A 17,029-nucleotide genomic window follows, 5' to 3' on the forward strand; every position below is an offset into this window, starting at 1 on the left:
TGCCTTTAAGGCACCGAAGCATTGTCCAAAGGTTTGCTAGAGATGCTCTAAACGTCTTAGGGCATCTCCAGCCGTTGGCCCCCTAGGGGGCGTCTAAAAGCGCCGCCTGAGGGTGAGCCAGCGCAAAGAAAGGCCCTGGGGGCGAGTCGTCGCCCAGCCGTCGGCCCCCAGGGCCGCCTCCAGGCGAGTGTTTTAAAAAAAAGGCCGTTCGGCGAAGTTATGATAAAAGAGTAGTTAAATTTCGGCTAAACATGGCGAATTTCGGCCAAATTCGCGCATTTTCATTACATTAAGCTAATCTAAAAAAGAAAGGGGCTGAAGTCGTCGCCGCCGTTGCCGCCATCGTCGTCGTCGGCCTTCTCCTCCTTGACGCGGACCCCCCGGCTGGACCCGACGTCGCCATGGTGGACTGGCGGCGGCGCGTCATCGTCGTCGTCGCTGTCACATAGGACGACGACCCCGTCTTCGTTGCGGCCGCGTCGGCGCTCCTCGAAGCGGCGCAGGGCGGCGCGCTGGCGCTCCTTCGCCTTCTCCCGGCGCGCCTTCTCCATCGCAATGGAGTCCTGGCGTGCCCATTCTAGGGCCGCGTCGTCGTCGGCGAACTCCGCCTTCACCGGCACCAGCCCCGGATCCGTCTTCACCGGCGCCAGCCCCGACTCCGTCTTCACCGGCGCCAGCCCCGGCTCCGTCTTTGGCTTGACGAAGCGCGGAGTCGACGAGGAGGAGGCGCGCCGGCCGTCCTCGTTGATGACGATGTCGGCGCTGCGAGTGCGCCGGCCGAGCGGCGACTCCGCCGCGGGCTCGGCCTTGACGCCGAGCAGGGCCGGAGTGCCGGAGGAGTGCGACGAGGATCGGGAGGAGGAAGAGGAGGAGGAGGACCCGAACCGCCTTGGCGCCCATGGCCCGACGCGTCGGTGCTGCGCCGGGGGGTACGCCAACGGCGGGTCGTTGCCGCCCTCGAGGTGCGTGAGCACGCCCTCGAGTGTGCGGCCAGGGACGCCCCTCGCTGTTCTGCCGCCCGCCGACCACCGGCGCGCCGTTGGTGGACGCCAATCGCTGCTGCTGGCGGCGCTCGAAATACGCCGCCCAGGCCGCGTGGTTGTCGGCGGCGTACTGGGGGAGGGAGCGTTGGGCGTCGGTGAGGGGCGCGCGCGCGATCTCGACCTCCTCGGCGAAGTACTCCGGCTTCGCCACGGCGTCGGGCAACGGGGGAATGGGCACTTCCCCGGCGCTGAGTCTCCACCCAGATGGCCCGGCGCGCGTCCGGCAGCGCCGGGATGTTCGCCTGGAACAGGAGCCAGGACTCCAGTTCACGGAGCGAACGGCGGCCGAAGCCGTTGGCCGCCGCCTCGTCTCCGGGGAAACATTCTGCCATGACGACGACGCTCGGGAGAGGCAGGGAGAGGGAGGGGCTGGACGGCGGCGAGGGGGCGGGCGGGCTGTGGGTACAGGAGAGTGGAGTGGAGGCCGTCGACTTTTATAGCCGGGCCGCGCCCGTGTGTACGCGTGCGAGGGAGGGGAGGTGTCGGCGCGGGAACCGAGGCCGTTGGGGGGAGACGAGGCGCCGAGTCGCTGACGCGGCTGGCCCGCGGCTTCTTCGAAACAACTCGCCCCGGCGCCCCCCAGCGCGCCGGGTTCGGGCTGGATCCGCCGGCGCTGTTTTTGGCTCAAGCCGGCGAAAATCGGGCTCATGGGGCGCGACTGGGCCGTTTTTTCGATACCAGCACAAAAAATCGCCTGAGGAGGCCTTCTTGAAGCGCGGCTGGAGATGCCCTTGCTCAGCACGCTTTGCTTACTCGGCTCTGCTTTTCCGCGGAAGTGAGCGCTCGCTCGTTCACCCCAATCTTTGCGTGCTCCAGAAGGCTCTCCCGTGCTGCGCCACTCCCCACTCCCCCACCGGCCACCCGCCCCCCAGCCGTCGGATCCCCATCCGGAGCCGATCCCGGCCGCCCGTCCCCTCCCACTCCCACCCCTCGAGTCCCCCTCCCCACTTTTCGAAACCACCTCCCCCCCTCTCTCTGCCTTCCGCATCCACCCTTCCCTATCGCACCAAAACGGAGCTCCCCTCTATACCGAGAACAGAACAGACGAAGCAAACGAGGAGCGGACCACCGAGCGACCCCCCGCCTCCGCCCGCCCTCGCGCGATCTGATCCGCCCGCCAGCTGCTCGGCCCGGCCGATCGGGGCAATGCTGCGGGGATCCGCCCTCCGCCGCCGCCGCTGCTGATCGCGGTGAGGTATGCTCTGCTCGATCCGCCCGATCGCCGAGTTCCTATGCTTATTTCGCGGTTGTTTTCCGGTAGATTTCGTGATAGGCGAGTCAATTTCAGCTGCGCGTGATCGCGCGCGCGGGATTTCGCCTGATCGCGCTGTATTTCGCGCCTGATTTCTGATTCGGTGCGAAGTGACGTCAGCAGGGCCGCGGGGAGGGCCGGCGGGTAAATTGTGTAGGAGCCAGCTGCGGTGTCGGATTAGTGTCTGGTTTTGAGTTTGGGATCATCGCTCGTGATGCGTGAGGTGATACAGAGCTCGGTTCCGCTTAATCACCGGCTGTAATTTCTGCTCTGGTAGCTTTAATCGACCATTTTGCGCTGCTAGATGTATCCTGTTTTTTTTATTGTTACGGTCGCCTATATCAGCGGATATTCGGTAGTTTTATTTATTTTTGCTCTATTTGCTTAACTGGAGCTATATGCTCTCCATGTACTTTAGTAAACACAGTGGGGAATCCATGCTCAGACCGTATCCTTAAGCTGACTGACAGTGGAATTGGCGGTCCAAGCGTGGATTGAACAGTAGGCAGAGCTATTTTCAGGCACGGGGTGCTTTCACCACTCGGATGAATTTAGTAGATTCTTGAGTGCCTCCTTTTGATGTTACCCCTTTTGTTAGTTTTTCTGGGGACGATTTCGTTTATGTATTGTTCAGGAACTGGCTAATGGGGTCTCGGCTAACCTTACGAAGAACTAGATACTTCTCTTAATCTTGGAAGCATAGCTGAAGTTTTTATCAGTAATGGGGAGAACTACCTCTACCTGGAGAAAATATTAGTGGCTTCATTCATGGTGCTTTACATACTGTTCTAGATTGCAGCCTGAAATGTGTTTAAATCAGTTGAGAACCTGAGATAGCTAAACTCTCCTTCATGAAATCTTGTCAGGTCAAAAGAGGAATATAATCAAGGAACTTCTGCTTTAGATTGCATTCCAATTATGCCATGTTTTTATGTATATGAAAATGATGAACGATTATCATCTGAATCCTTTTGTTTGCCACAGTTTTATTCACTACGACATGTTTTCCTCTTTGTGACTTTGTTCGATCAGCATTAACCGTGGCTTCTGCTGTGTTACTATTATGTACTTGCCTTAATTTTTTCTTGGATGTCTTAATACTGTAGTTTGAATTGATTCCATCTGATTTTAGAATTCCATTCTGGTAGGATTTGATTAGTACGAACATTGGATGAAGTTTGTACTGATCTATGGAAGTGGATACTCTACAAGATGCTCAGGAGACTAAGAATGGAGGGAATGACTTTAAAGAGAATGGCAGTTTGGATCCCGTGGTTTACCAGCTAGTTCGGGTATATTCTAACTTTCTTAGTTGTACTGTATCTCTTTGGCTACATTTGAAGGTACATAACTCATTGTGATGTTTCCATTTGCTTATATAAACGCTTTTTTTTTCTTATGAAAAAGGTTGAAGGTGATGGAACGCTTGTTCCTCCTACGGAGGATGAAGTCCTGCAGATTGAACAGTTTCTTGATGACAAGGTTGATCTGCCTTCTATTGATGATGTAGGAAATGTGGAGGATTTTTTTACTAATGACTGCATGCTTCTGAAGGAGCCTGACTTTGAAGGTGATGCCAATATCTTTATTCAGTTCGAATTATTACAGTGCTATATCATTTCCTTTTGATGATCTTACTTCATTGGACAGTACAGTATTTAAGCTGTGATGTTGGAATGCAGTTTAGCCATACAAAGTTCATGTTTCATCCATCACATATTAATTCAACCCCTTTGACTATTTAAGATGCTTACTGCTTATTAAACTTGTGCAGAGGGGTATTCCGAATTAGAGACTAATGGTGAAATACATACACAACAGTTTGATGCTGACCTAGAGGTATGTATGTTGCTTTTGTAGGGGTGTCATTATTTGCCATGATTTTAAGCCTGTCAGATTTGCTATTTTACTATAGGTTTATTCTACTAGAAAATAGGTTTGGTGTGTACACAAGATTCTTTTGGGTCATGTTTGAAACTAAATCTGACATAGTTCTCATATGGGCTGCCCAATTTCTATAAAATTCGCAAATCAGAGTTTGCCATGTTTTGAAGCATGATTTTGTTTCCTATATGATTCCTGCGTTGCAAACAGGCCTTGTCCATGACTTCAATAATATTACTCGCTCTGTTCCTAAATATATGTCTTTGGAGAGGTTCCACTATGGACCACATACGGATGTGACCCGTATGTGGTCCATAGTGGAATCTCTCCAAAGACTTATATTTAGGAACGGAGGGAGTACATTATATGCATATATGAGTACGTATTAGATCTAGTTTGAACAACCTCTGGAATTAGCACCAAGTACTGTCATCTCTAGTCAGCTCTGCCTTTTCTACTCAAGCATCACCATTGTCATTCATGCTTAAGCTTTCCTTCATATATGTATGTGTGGAAGATATTTTAGAACGTGATTAATAATTAACATGGAGAAATGGAAGCATGTATCAGAATTGAGCTAGTGCATAGTAGACTTGAAATATAATCAAGTTTCCATGCCTAAACTATCAATAAATGCTATTTCTACTTTACCATGGTTTCTTTGTTGTGGTGCAGATAAAGTCTTTTCATGTGGCTAATAAGCGAGTATGCTGCTGTTAGTTTTAACCAAATCTCTCTAGACTAACAAATTGTGAGTGGTGGACTAAACTTGTTAACAAATTGGGCCTATTATCTGCATGGTATCGATTAATGCTTGAGCTCAGGGTTTGACAATTTATTGTTATTGGATCATTTGCTTTAAATATTTAAACCATCTACAAATCCTTCTTGTACACATTGTCTATGTTCTACTTATCAGTGAATTTAACTGATGCGTATAAATTGCGCAGGTAGACAGGTTAAAACCGTCGGTTGACTCGCTTGATATTCCCTCGAAGTGTACAGTTGATCATGATCACAAACCAGATAAACTGAACACGGAACAAGGCGATAACAACATTGTTCACCAGGACAATGCTTCCACCGAGACTCCAAAATCAACAGTATTAAATGACTCTTGCAGTGCTGAAAAAGAAAAGACCGATGCTTGTTCAAGATCTGTAAATAACTCATCTACAGGACCATCTGTCTCTGGAGTTACTAGTTCAGTTCCTGACTTCTCTATTTTAAGAGGAGAAGTCTGTTTGGATAATCTTACAATTAGAGAACTTCAGGAAGCATTTAGAGCCACATTTGGGCGCGAAACTACTGTCAAGGACAAGTTATGGCTCAAAAGACGGATTACCATGGGATTGACCAATTCCTGCGATGTTCAAAGTTCAGGCTGTGTAGTTAAAGATTATAAAATAGTTTGCAAGGATGCCAAACACGAGCTACCTACAATTGAAGGAATACCTAAGGCTGAGGTTGAAGCTACTTCTTTGGTTAGGTATCAAGTATTGGGTCCTGGAAATGAGAGAGATACACCATCTTGTTCTTACTATCGGAGTGAGGACCAGCAGCGATCCTCCAATAGGCTAAAAGGAGTATCGACAGACAACGATGAATCAGAAGGAACTTTGCAGGATGAACAAGGCGCCGCTAAGAGACTTCGAAAACCAACAAAAAGATACATCGAGGAGCTCTCAGATACCGAGACACTTGACTCCACTGGGAAGCTTTCTTCACCAGGAAAAAGGGCTGCACATGGTGAGGTGTTACTCAGACAACGGGTTACTCCTTTACAAGAAGTTGATTCATTGAGTATAACTTATCCTACCCGGAAGGATACTTTTGGAGGATTTAGTGTGCATGTTCCTTATGCGTCAAGAATGAGAAGAGGGCGTCCTCGGAGAAACTTCATTTCATTCTTGGTAACAATCTACTTACTTTTACAGCTTTGCAATCGTCTGCCTTTTTTATTACTGCAAAGAGACACATACATTAAGTTACTACATTCAGGTAGTGATGGTACATGTCATCTCTGTTTTTAAGGCGTCCCGCCTTGGACGCTTAGGCGACGCTTAGGCGATAAGGCGCCCCGCCAGCGCCTTACAAATATGCCCGCCTTAGGCGCTTAGGCGTCCGCCTTAGGCGCTTAGGCGTCGCCTAGGCGATAAGGCGCCCCCCCAGCGCCTTAGATCGCCTTACCGCCTTAAAAACATAGCATGCCATTCTCTTTATTTTCTTGAAGATGGATTTTGTTTACAGGATATTCTGCCCTTTGTAGCTTTGTTCTCAAAACAGTTGAGACTTAAACAAAACACATAGCTAATACATTTTGGCATATAATTATCAGTATGGCCCAAGTAGGATAGAATCACTATACACTCAGCTGCTCACATGCCAGATTCTCACCTAAGAAACTTGTGTGTAGTACTCCCTCTGTTCCAAAATAGATGACCCAACTTTGTACTAACTTTAGTACAAAGTTGGGTCATCTATTTTGGAACGGAGGGAGTAAGTACTACCTCTGTTCCTAAATATAAGAACTTTTGGCAGTTCAATTTAAACTGCCAAAACTTCTTACATTTTGGAACAAAGGGTGTATATTTCAAGCAACTCTATTCAGTACCTAATTGAGTTATTATTTTTGTTCATCGAACTCGTTACCCTATTTTGCTGCCTTGTCAATCCCTTCTGCCATTTTCGTGGACAAATATGATAAATCTCTGAACCTTCATTACGACATTTGCCCATGCTGTCTCTTAAAGAGCTTAACATGTTGGCCTCACTTTAATACAAATCTTCCCTTGTGGATATCTCTACAGTCTGTGTCTGACTTGTAGGTTAATGTAGAACTGTCAAGGAAGACCTGCCTTGCCATATCATGGCCAGTGCACTGTTAGAACAATTTAGACCAATTAGCCAATTGGTCCAAATGGGGAAAGCCGGAAAAGTACATCATGATTGCCTAATTAGACAAAGTTAATGCAATTTGCTACATTGTTGTGCTGGAAACAGCCTCTTACAGAAATGTAGGGAAAGGCTGCGTACTATAGACCCAAAGTGGTCGGACCCTTCCCCGACCCTGCGCAAGCGGGAGCTACATGCACCGGGCTGCCCTTTTTTTTTGTTGTGCTGAGCCGTTATTAGTAACTGTGGCGTATTTTAGCATTATTTTTGTATGTCTCACCAGATGTCACACATTATTACTTGGATGTCTCACTAGATGTCACTAAGTGTGCTCTTTTTGTTATACCTTGAATAACAGGATGACGATCCTCCGGTGGAATGTCCTGAGATTCAGATGGCAGTTGAGACGATGTCGGGAAAAGATGGTGAACATGTGAATCATGTAAACAGTGCTGTGGAAGTTCCACTAATGGTATGCCATATGCCTCTGATCATGTAGGACCACGTAGGAAAAATGCACACTTTGGAAGCTGATAATAATTAGCTAGAAATATATTTTGAAACACATATTACTTCAAACATTATTACCGAGCTGCAAATGTGGCCGTGTTTGGCATGCAATGATATGCTTTCTCTTGTCCATCTTGGCACTAGAAAAATACTGAGAAGAAAGGAGGGCATATAGAAACAGCTGAGAAGAAAGGAGGGCATATAGAAACAGCTGATAACAAGGAGATTCATTCCATAGAAGCAGACGACATTTGCAGAAGTGATGCCAAGACGAAAACAAAGCGGGGTTTGAAGCGGAAGCATCATCGAGCATGGACATTGTCTGAGGTTCTGAAGCTGGTCGATGGCGTGGCTCAGTTCGGGCCTGGCAAATGGTCTGAGATTAGAAGACTATCCTTTGCCTCGTATTCTTACCGCACCTCAGTGGATCTCAAGGTGAGTTTACTCTCGTAGTTCGTCACTCCTTACGATTTGGTTTTCTAATGGATCATGCTGCTGTTGTGTTTAGGATAAGTGGCGCAATCTGATCAGAGCCAGCCAGACACAGCTTTCGCCGGAAAATGATGTAATAATAACTCCTCCCATTTCAACTTATACGGATGCTCAACTTTTTTTTTTTCCAATCAGCTCAGCTGTTCCCATCCTGTCCTGTTTGCTCCTGGATTACTGATTACTCACTTTCTTCACTATTCAATGGTGCTGAGCAGGGTGTTTGTCCGCGGAAAAGCAACCCTTCAATCATACCAGTACCACCGGCCATTTTGCTACGAGTGAAAGAGCTAGCTGAGCTTCAGCCGCAAGCCGGCAACCTGGCTGCGGCAATCAAGTTCTCAGGGCAGAGCAGCAAGGTGGCACAGGGGAGAGGTTCATCGGGGTTCCTGTGATCCATGTGCTGCAAGGCAACTAGATGAAAAAAACATCCGAGAGAGATAGTAGGTGTAGTACGCTTGTGGACGACGAACACACGTATTATCGCGACGAAGTTGTGATCGCGTTCTCCATGTGCAATGTAAATAATCTACCGTGCCTGCAAAATGCAATGCAATGCCTTCTCACCTGGTTTCTCCACAGCATGTACTGATGTGTGTCGATAAAGCCTTGCCTAATGTGTGAGCTGGGTGCACGTTTAGGTTTTACTGAAACCGTGCATAAAATGATGCAAGTGGACCCATCGGCCGAGTGATTTTGAATCTGTTGGAGCAGAAGATCACTCTGTGAAAGATGACACGGAAACTACTCGATTTTTCCGTCAAAAAGTACGTCGTATTGGGCCAGTTAACTGTTCAGCCGAGCCCATTTGTTACACATGGCACAAACAGCTCTGAAAACAATTAGCCCATCCAACCCACACCACCGCATAGCAGGCCTTACAAGAGGTACACAGGTGGCTAACCCAGTCCAACTTCTGTAACGTGGGCGATCCTAAAAAAAAATAATTCTGTAACGTGGGCTGCTCGCACGGGACCTGGTGAGGGCCACGAACCCACGGCCGCGTTCGATGCGCCGTCACCTGCGCCACCGGGGGCTATAAAACCTAGGAACGGCCTAGAAAGGGATCGATCTAATCTAATTAGGGCAGGCGGAAGCGAAGGGATCTGCATGCTCCGAGGGAAGCTAGGGGAGGAAACGAAGGATCCGCCCGTGCGCCTGCTATCTGCCTCCCCGAGTACGGATCTTCGAGTTTGGCCGACTTTTGATTTTGAAATGGATTTTTTCTTCATCTATTTGGCTATTTGAAAGGTGTTTGTTCATAGATCTGTTTTGTTTTAGATCATGATTTTGTGTTTAGATGTAGATCTGACAAAGGTATGGTAGATTTGAAGTAGATCTGTTATAATTAGTTCATCGTTTCATGATGTAAGGCGTATTGTAATTCACTGAGACAAGAATTTGATCAACAATTACTTTATTGATGTGTAAATTATGTGATACCAAATTATATTTATAACTATTTTTTAACGCGGTTCCAATGATATGATGTTTATGTGACATAAACTATACTTACTCCATCCGGCAAATACTTGTCGGAGGAATGGATTCATCTAAATGTATACGTCCATTTAGATACATCTATTCCTCCGACAAGTATTTCCTTAGAGACGGGTTACTATTTTTTTTAGGGGAGGCGGATTACTATTTTAGTAGAGTAATTGTTCATCAAACTCTTGTCCACATAAATCATGATGCACCTTATACTATGAGACAAGTAATAAATTAGATAGTAAAAACTGTTCAAGAAAGTGTTAGGTTCACATCTAAGCTTTGGGTAAATATCAAGATGGGATGTGACCTGAGGATGTAATTGATTCACTCATGGTATTATCAATAAGTCCTCCTTGGATCAAAGTATTTTAATCCATACAAAGCCCTTTGGATCAAAGATTTTGCATGGACATTATCTCCGTACAATTATTATATGTTATGATAGTCTCATTCTTTGTAGAATCCAATGCTTTAAGAATCATTTGTTTCGCAGAGGCCATAAAATTAACTCTTAGTTACAAATTGAGATTTTACTCTAGATTGCCTCAAAGTACCAACATTCTCAATCTGAACCACTTATGGTATTTTCTCCATTTTGACATTATGGACACATATCGAGCCAATTTCTAATGTGACACATCCATGGGCCCGTCAGGGAGGCATACAACCTTTTAGGAGGCCTCTCACTTGCTTCCTCCTCCAACATCTCTCTTTCTCTCCCAGCACTCTTGATTCCCATCCACAACTATGGAAAATGTATAGATGGTGACTTATGAGGAACCACACCATCGATGTTGATTCTCTGCATGATGTTTGGCCAACCTGTTGCAGCAACTTGCTCGGTCTTCTCAACAATGACTACTTTTCTTCTGTCTTGTCAATGTGCACTTTGTCAAAGTCGTGCTCAAGTCCACTTGAAATTGTTGAGCTTACTCTATTCTTTTGTGAGTGCACATGTTTGTGTCTCATTTTGAGCCGAGTTTGAGATTTCTCTAAGGTGAGCTTGCCCGCTAGCAAGCTCTAATTCAAACTTATCTTTAAACCTTCTATCGATCTTGAGTTGACCTACCAATTGTCAAAGCTCTGTTTGTTGGTAGATCTATTGTATAAGCCCTTTGGTGTTGTTGAATTAACAAAGTGGATCCCCATACCTATGGAATCTAGCTATCTAAGGATGAGATGTATCTCCCCTTAATTCCTTTTCTATATCTACATGAAGAGTATTCCACTAGATATGTACCATCTTCTAGCCCACTTGTTGAATTGCCACAATAGCTAATCCATATCATTGTTTGTATTCTACTACTTGCAGTACCAAATCTTTGGGATGTCAAGATACTTTTCTGAGAGAAATGTGTCTGGAATTGATCCTATCGAGCACTACAAAAATATTATCTCTGAGTTGTTACTTGGAAAAGAAGGCACATTCTCTACTGGAGTTATAAAACAAACTGGAGTTGTTATGGCCCAATATAACCGCAAAGCAGGTGAAGATTCTCTTCCATTATTCATGGAAGAAATTAGGGGCCTTTCAAAATGTGACATGGAGAGATTAAAGCATGCTCTCCATGAGGTTTTTACAATCCTCAGTGATGAAGTTGATGAGGTACAAATACTTCCAATTTAGGCTTCTATCCACTATGTTCCATGTCATTCCTCAAAATGAGGTTTTTACAATCCTCAATGATGATGTTGATGACCTCTTAACCCTGATACTACATTAAGTTCCATTAACAACTAGTCCATCAAACACCTGATGAATTGGCCAACTTGATGCTAAATAATGGGCATAGGAAGCGATGGAGTTAGGAAAGGACGGAGTTTTTCTCATTTTTTTCTTACAAAATCTACCTCTAGGAACATGCACAATGTGCTTGTGTTGAATGTGTTGATTATATTGGTATGCCTAAGGTTGTGAGGGTCTTATTCATTTGGTTCATTTAGGGTGAAAATAAGACCAATATCATAGTTATTATCACAGGCTCTAACAAACAATTACAATGCGTTTGGGTGGCAATTAAAGCTAGGGAGGGAATGGAAGGGGTAATGACTTGAAATATATTGTTTGGTTAAGGGTTGGGAATTGAGAAGAGATTAGGCATGGGAGTTGGGGAGGGGTTCGGTGTTGAAAGGGAATTGGTTTAGTGATTCCATCTTGACACTTCATCATAACATACATTACCTTCCCTTATCTAGTCCCTCGTCAATTACCACAAACCAAACCAGGCAACAAAGTTTCTCTTCAAATTCCAAGACAAAAATTTTATTATGTACCAACGGATTGTAAATAAATGGATGCATCCCATTTCTATTCTCAATACAACACCCTACTCTAAACTCCCATTCCCCTTCCCAAATATTGCCAAATGCGTTGTTAGTTAGTGACAATCTCTTTCCATGCTCTTGTAGGCTTAAACATAGGCATATGCAGCTCGGTTTAGTAGGCCCAGCCTAAAAACACAATTGTTGGGCTGGGCTTGGGCTCCAGTGTCTGCTTGAAATCCAAGAAAAAGCACAAGCATGCAAAATATATAATTTATATTGAAAAAACAGATGCAATAGTTCATGTATATTCCATGTCATTTAGCAAACTAGCAACTTTACACATATGGCTCAATTTTTACTGATAGAGCTATACTGCTATATACTAGTACTATGTGCTCGCTAGATTAAAAAGAGGCAACGAGTGCAAGTAGCAAGGTCAGCGCATATTTATAAGGGTGTGCTACACGTCGCCCATTGATCTTTTTAAAAGATTGGCCGGGTCATGAGTCGTCCGATCTATGATGTGTATGATCCCTCTTCTGTGTTTCCCCACTGCAACATGACCCCTTGTTGCAATTCCTATAGGGTTGTTGCAATTACAAACATGACTTTTTTTGCGAGGCTGTAACTAGACCCTTTTGCAACAAGAGCCTAGTTACAATTGCATCAGGGCCCTTGTTGCAATTGCAAACATGCCGTTTTTGCGAAACTTTATTTATGAGGCTGTAACATGACCCTTTTGCAACATGAGCATTTTCACAACTACAACAGACACTTTCTCGCGGCCGTTTCCATCGTCAGGAAACGTAGTCGCGTCACACAGTCGTCCTTCGCCGCCATTGTTGCAAAGAAGAGGGAGGGGAATAGGAGGGACATGAGCGGGGAGGCTTGGCTCGTCGGTGTACTCGCCGGAGCCGGCGCACGGGTTTGGGAGGCGGTGAACGAACAATTTGGGAAGAGTCGATGATGGAGAAGAAACAGAGGAAAGGAATATGTGGCTGTCGTTGCTCGTGCGAGGATAAGGGGTCATGTGGTTTGACTGCAACAACCACCGTGTTGTACAACCTATGTTTGCAATAAGGCCTATGTTGCAAAACCGGCAAGTCAGTTTGTGCTGCGTTGTGCGCCGTACGATCAAAATCGGATTGGACAGTTGCAGAGGCGGTCGACGCACGCGGGGAGATAAGCCGGGTGAACACAAGCGTTTCCCATATTTATAAGCACAAACACCTGGCTGTGCGAGCTGTGAAGCCAATAGTGATATAACAGCTCTAGACCATTCTAGTCGAGACTTGAGAAAATTCTGGATACTCAGGATCATGTCCTCTTGGACTCCCCAGGAAGGACTAACCTTTTTCTGTTAGTTAGGCGGTTGGGCCGGCCCACGATAATCCTCTTCTGTTAGTTGGGTGGTTGGGCAGCCCATGATAAAATAGACCTAGTATCGATAGTCATATTTCAGCCATGTCGAACCTAGTAGTTTGTTATTTCTTTTACTCCCATCTTTTAAGGGTTCTCGATCTATCTGTCTACATAAGCTTCTGAAGTTGCAGTGCTATAGTTATTAATTTAAGATTCTTTGATATTGGTCAGGCAGAACTGCTGTGATTTGTCTAATATCTATAATTGGCTGCAGATATTTGGTTACATTTTCGCACTATCTGAATTTAGGTCTAAGAAGTTGCCATCAATCCATGGAAGCGGATCGTATGAGGACGGTATCGCCCCACCAAGTGTTAAAAAACAGAAAACTGTGACAGTTTCTACAATCGATGCTTATGAAGAATCGCATGGTCATATTGATTCAGATATCTTTGCACAGGTGAAGAATCTTTTTTCTATACGTAACTGTTATGCTTAGGCGTTTCGTTCAGCCAATCCAACAGTAAATCTTTGAAAAATGGAAGATTAAGGAGAATACCCTCATCCCAGCTACCTTTTAAAGAATCGGATGGCCCATTAATGCAAATAGTGGATGTAATTTTATTGCCATTTTTGTGAGGGGAAACTTAAATACTTATCGTACCCACTTGCAATAGCCAACCATAATCGTGCCGAAAAAAATAGGTGACCGGGTTTGTTTGTTGGTCTTTCATGTCAAATGATGTGAGAATGATGTCAAGTTAGGCTATGTACCAAACCAGGGGTTCCATTATAAGAACATTTTCAGAAATTGCCAAAGCAGTAGCAGCCTAACAGATGAGGCTTTTGCTTCTGGCAGCTCACAAGAGATATCCGGCTGATAGAAGAAAGTGGCAAAACACGTCAAGAGGCTGCAGAGATGTTCTCCGATGGGTTGCTGCGGAAGGTATTCAACATGGCATGTGGTTATGAAATATCCTTTGACAAATAATATCTTACACATATTTTTCATGAGTTATTCTAAGGATTTAAGTGAGACATTTTTTTCAGCTTGCTAAAATGGAGCGAGGTGTTTATAATTTACTGGACACAGTGGCATCCAAGTGCAGGTATCATATGTCGCTTGTCTCAATTTGAGTGATATGCTTATGCTGACTGTCAAGATTGTATATACATCTACTATATGGAGAAATTTATTGAATTGCTGCATACTATCAGATCTATGACCACTCCTGAGAAGATTGAACTTGGTAGGCGCATCCGCAAACTCCCAGAGACGGCACTTGATTACATGGTGGAGGTCGTTAAAATGAGGAGACCTGAAATCTCGGTTTCTGATAAAGTATCATTCAACTTAGGAAGACTGGTACTCAACCTATCTGTTCCTACTACTTAATTTTACTTTTAAGTAAATGACATTGGTCATACAAACTGTTCTTGTGGTTTGGGATTTACTATTACGCCAACCATGATTCTGCCATGTAGATATGTTTGGAATTTTATTGTATTTATGAAATTATGAGAGGTATCCGTGTTATGTTAGATGCAGGCTTCAAATGACAGCATGTTTTGCGTTAACTTTGCTATTAAATTTACTTGTTTGCAAAAGCTCTAGTCTCGCATATCTCCATTTGATTTACTTTATTACGCACTATATTCACCATCTCTTCACTTGCTTCCATTTCGTTAGGATGACACAACTTTGTGGAGACTGTACTACTATGTGGAAACTGCGCTAAAAGCAAAACGAGATCGGACGGTCACCCCTCCCTAGATGTTCCATGCACAGTAACTGCCGGTCCATCTAAAATATACTATGGTTAGTTTTAGTATAATCCAGTGTAGGTGGTGGTAGTGCTTTGCAGAAAGAAATACATTAGCTTCTTGCCGATGCAACATCTCTATTTTACCTGTATGAAGATAGTCCTAGAAGCAGAGTAGCATCAAAAGCGACATCATAACCGCTATCTAGAGTTGCAGAAACTAGTGCACTGACCACTATGGCACTGGTGACGATTTTGTTTTTGCATGCCAAATCAATCCTGGTCAGCTCCTGCGGATGTTCCACTCCACTGTTATGGGATTCCGCCTTCTCATTTTATCATATTGCCTCTTGTTCAATGTTTCTGCAAAAGTTTCAGCGATGGAGGCCTTTCTGTCCGGGAAAGATATCGGGTCAACTTTGCGACACTGGTGACAATTCCTTGCGTTTGGTCCTTCTCTGCCAGATGATCTGGAAGGCTCGGGATAAAGAATCGACGGGGAAAGCCTCCTAGATTGTGTGAGTGGCCGGTGGTTGAGTGCTGCATTGCGTCAATCAAATCTCGTTCGGTTTGTGTTTAAATGTGAACATTAAAGCTCTCGCCATGTTGTTCCTTTATTTTCCTCTTTGAAAAGGCATGCGTGATGTGCTTTGGTGTAAGATAATCGAATATATTGATGAGAGTAACATAACATCTTAATGGTGTTGCTTTTGTACGTAGCATATTCTAGTGCTCTGATAGGGAATCCGTGATATGGATACCATGTTATCAACTCTTGCTTTGGGCAGTCGCGGATGGCTAATGAAAATTTGTATACTTATGTGATATGTGATTAGCTGCAAGACACGTTGTTCAACAAAAAGAAGGACGCGTCTAGTGGGCGACCGGATGCCCACTAGTGTGATCGAGCGGCCGGCCTGAAAAGATAAGCCTATGTCCCCCCGTGCTCCAGAAAAGGAAAGCCAGCCATCGAACCCACTCGATCGAGCGGCCAGTCCTGATAGGCCCAAACAGAAGGAGAGAAAAGTCTCCACACGGCCGCCCAAATAGAAGGAGAGAAAAGTCTCCTCACGGCCGCTCGATCGCACTAGTGGGTGGCCGGTGGCCAGATGCCCATTAGTGCGATCGAGCAGCCGGCCTCAAAAGGTAAGCCCCTGTCCCCCCGTGCTCCAGAAAAATGAAAGCCAGCCACCGAACCCACTCGATTAAGCGGTCAGTCCCGATAGGCCCAAACAGAAGGAGATAAAAGTCTCCCACGCTCCCACGTGGCCAGCTGTACCTACCCAGCCTCTCCCACGCCCGCTCGCCCCCACGCCGCCTTCTTCTCCACGAAAGAAGGGGATCCAAGACCCTTCTTCCTCCTCCTACACAGCCGCCATAGCAGCCCCAAAGTAAAAGAAGAAGCTGCTTCAAAAAAGATCTAACGGCACGGTGGTCAGAGCCATACCAGGGAGCAACATCACGTAATTTCCCTCTGCCCTTCTTCACTTCCCCCCTTCTTCTACTGCATATGTCAACCACCTTCTCCATGGATCTAGCACAAATCCATGGAGAAGCTGCTTCAAAAAGAAGTGGATCCGGCACATCACTCCATTGTCCACATCACACCCCCTCCATGAGTATCATGTCTACTGAAAACAAGTACCACAAATTACTGTGCAACTAACCATGGATACAAGCATACTATTTTCTGATTTGGGCAACTAAACACAAGTCATTAGGTTTAGTTGCACAAGCACTACATCCTGGTAATTTTCTGGTTTACTGTGCAATTAAACACAAGTCATTAGGTTTAGTTGCACAGATTTCTAGTTGCACACTAAACATGGTTTGAGACCAACTTTAACAAAACTGAACATGTTTTCTAAGAGCAACTCCAGCCGTTCGGCCCCCCAGGCGGCTTGAAAAATAGCCGCTTGGGGGTGAACCGGCGCTAAAATCGGCCTGGGGCCGATCGGGGTCCCAGCCGCGGCCCCGAGGGTCGCCCCCAGGACGCCTATTTCAAACTGTTTAGAAATAAATTTGGCTAAAATTCGGCAAGCAGGACATAAACTTCGGCGACTTAAAGCAGT

General features: G+C 45.5%; 1 pseudogene; it reads left to right on the forward strand.

Annotated features, from left to right (window-relative positions):
• Positions 1-2,020: 2,020 nt before the first annotated feature.
• LOC119278021 lies at positions 2,021-15,687 on the forward strand (annotated as a pseudogene).
• The last annotated feature ends 1,342 nt before the right edge of the window (positions 15,688-17,029 follow it).

This window comes from Triticum dicoccoides, chromosome 3B (genome assembly GCF_002162155.2).
Source record: "Triticum dicoccoides isolate Atlit2015 ecotype Zavitan chromosome 3B, WEW_v2.0, whole genome shotgun sequence".
Classification (NCBI taxonomy): domain Eukaryota; kingdom Viridiplantae; phylum Streptophyta; class Magnoliopsida; order Poales; family Poaceae; genus Triticum; species Triticum dicoccoides.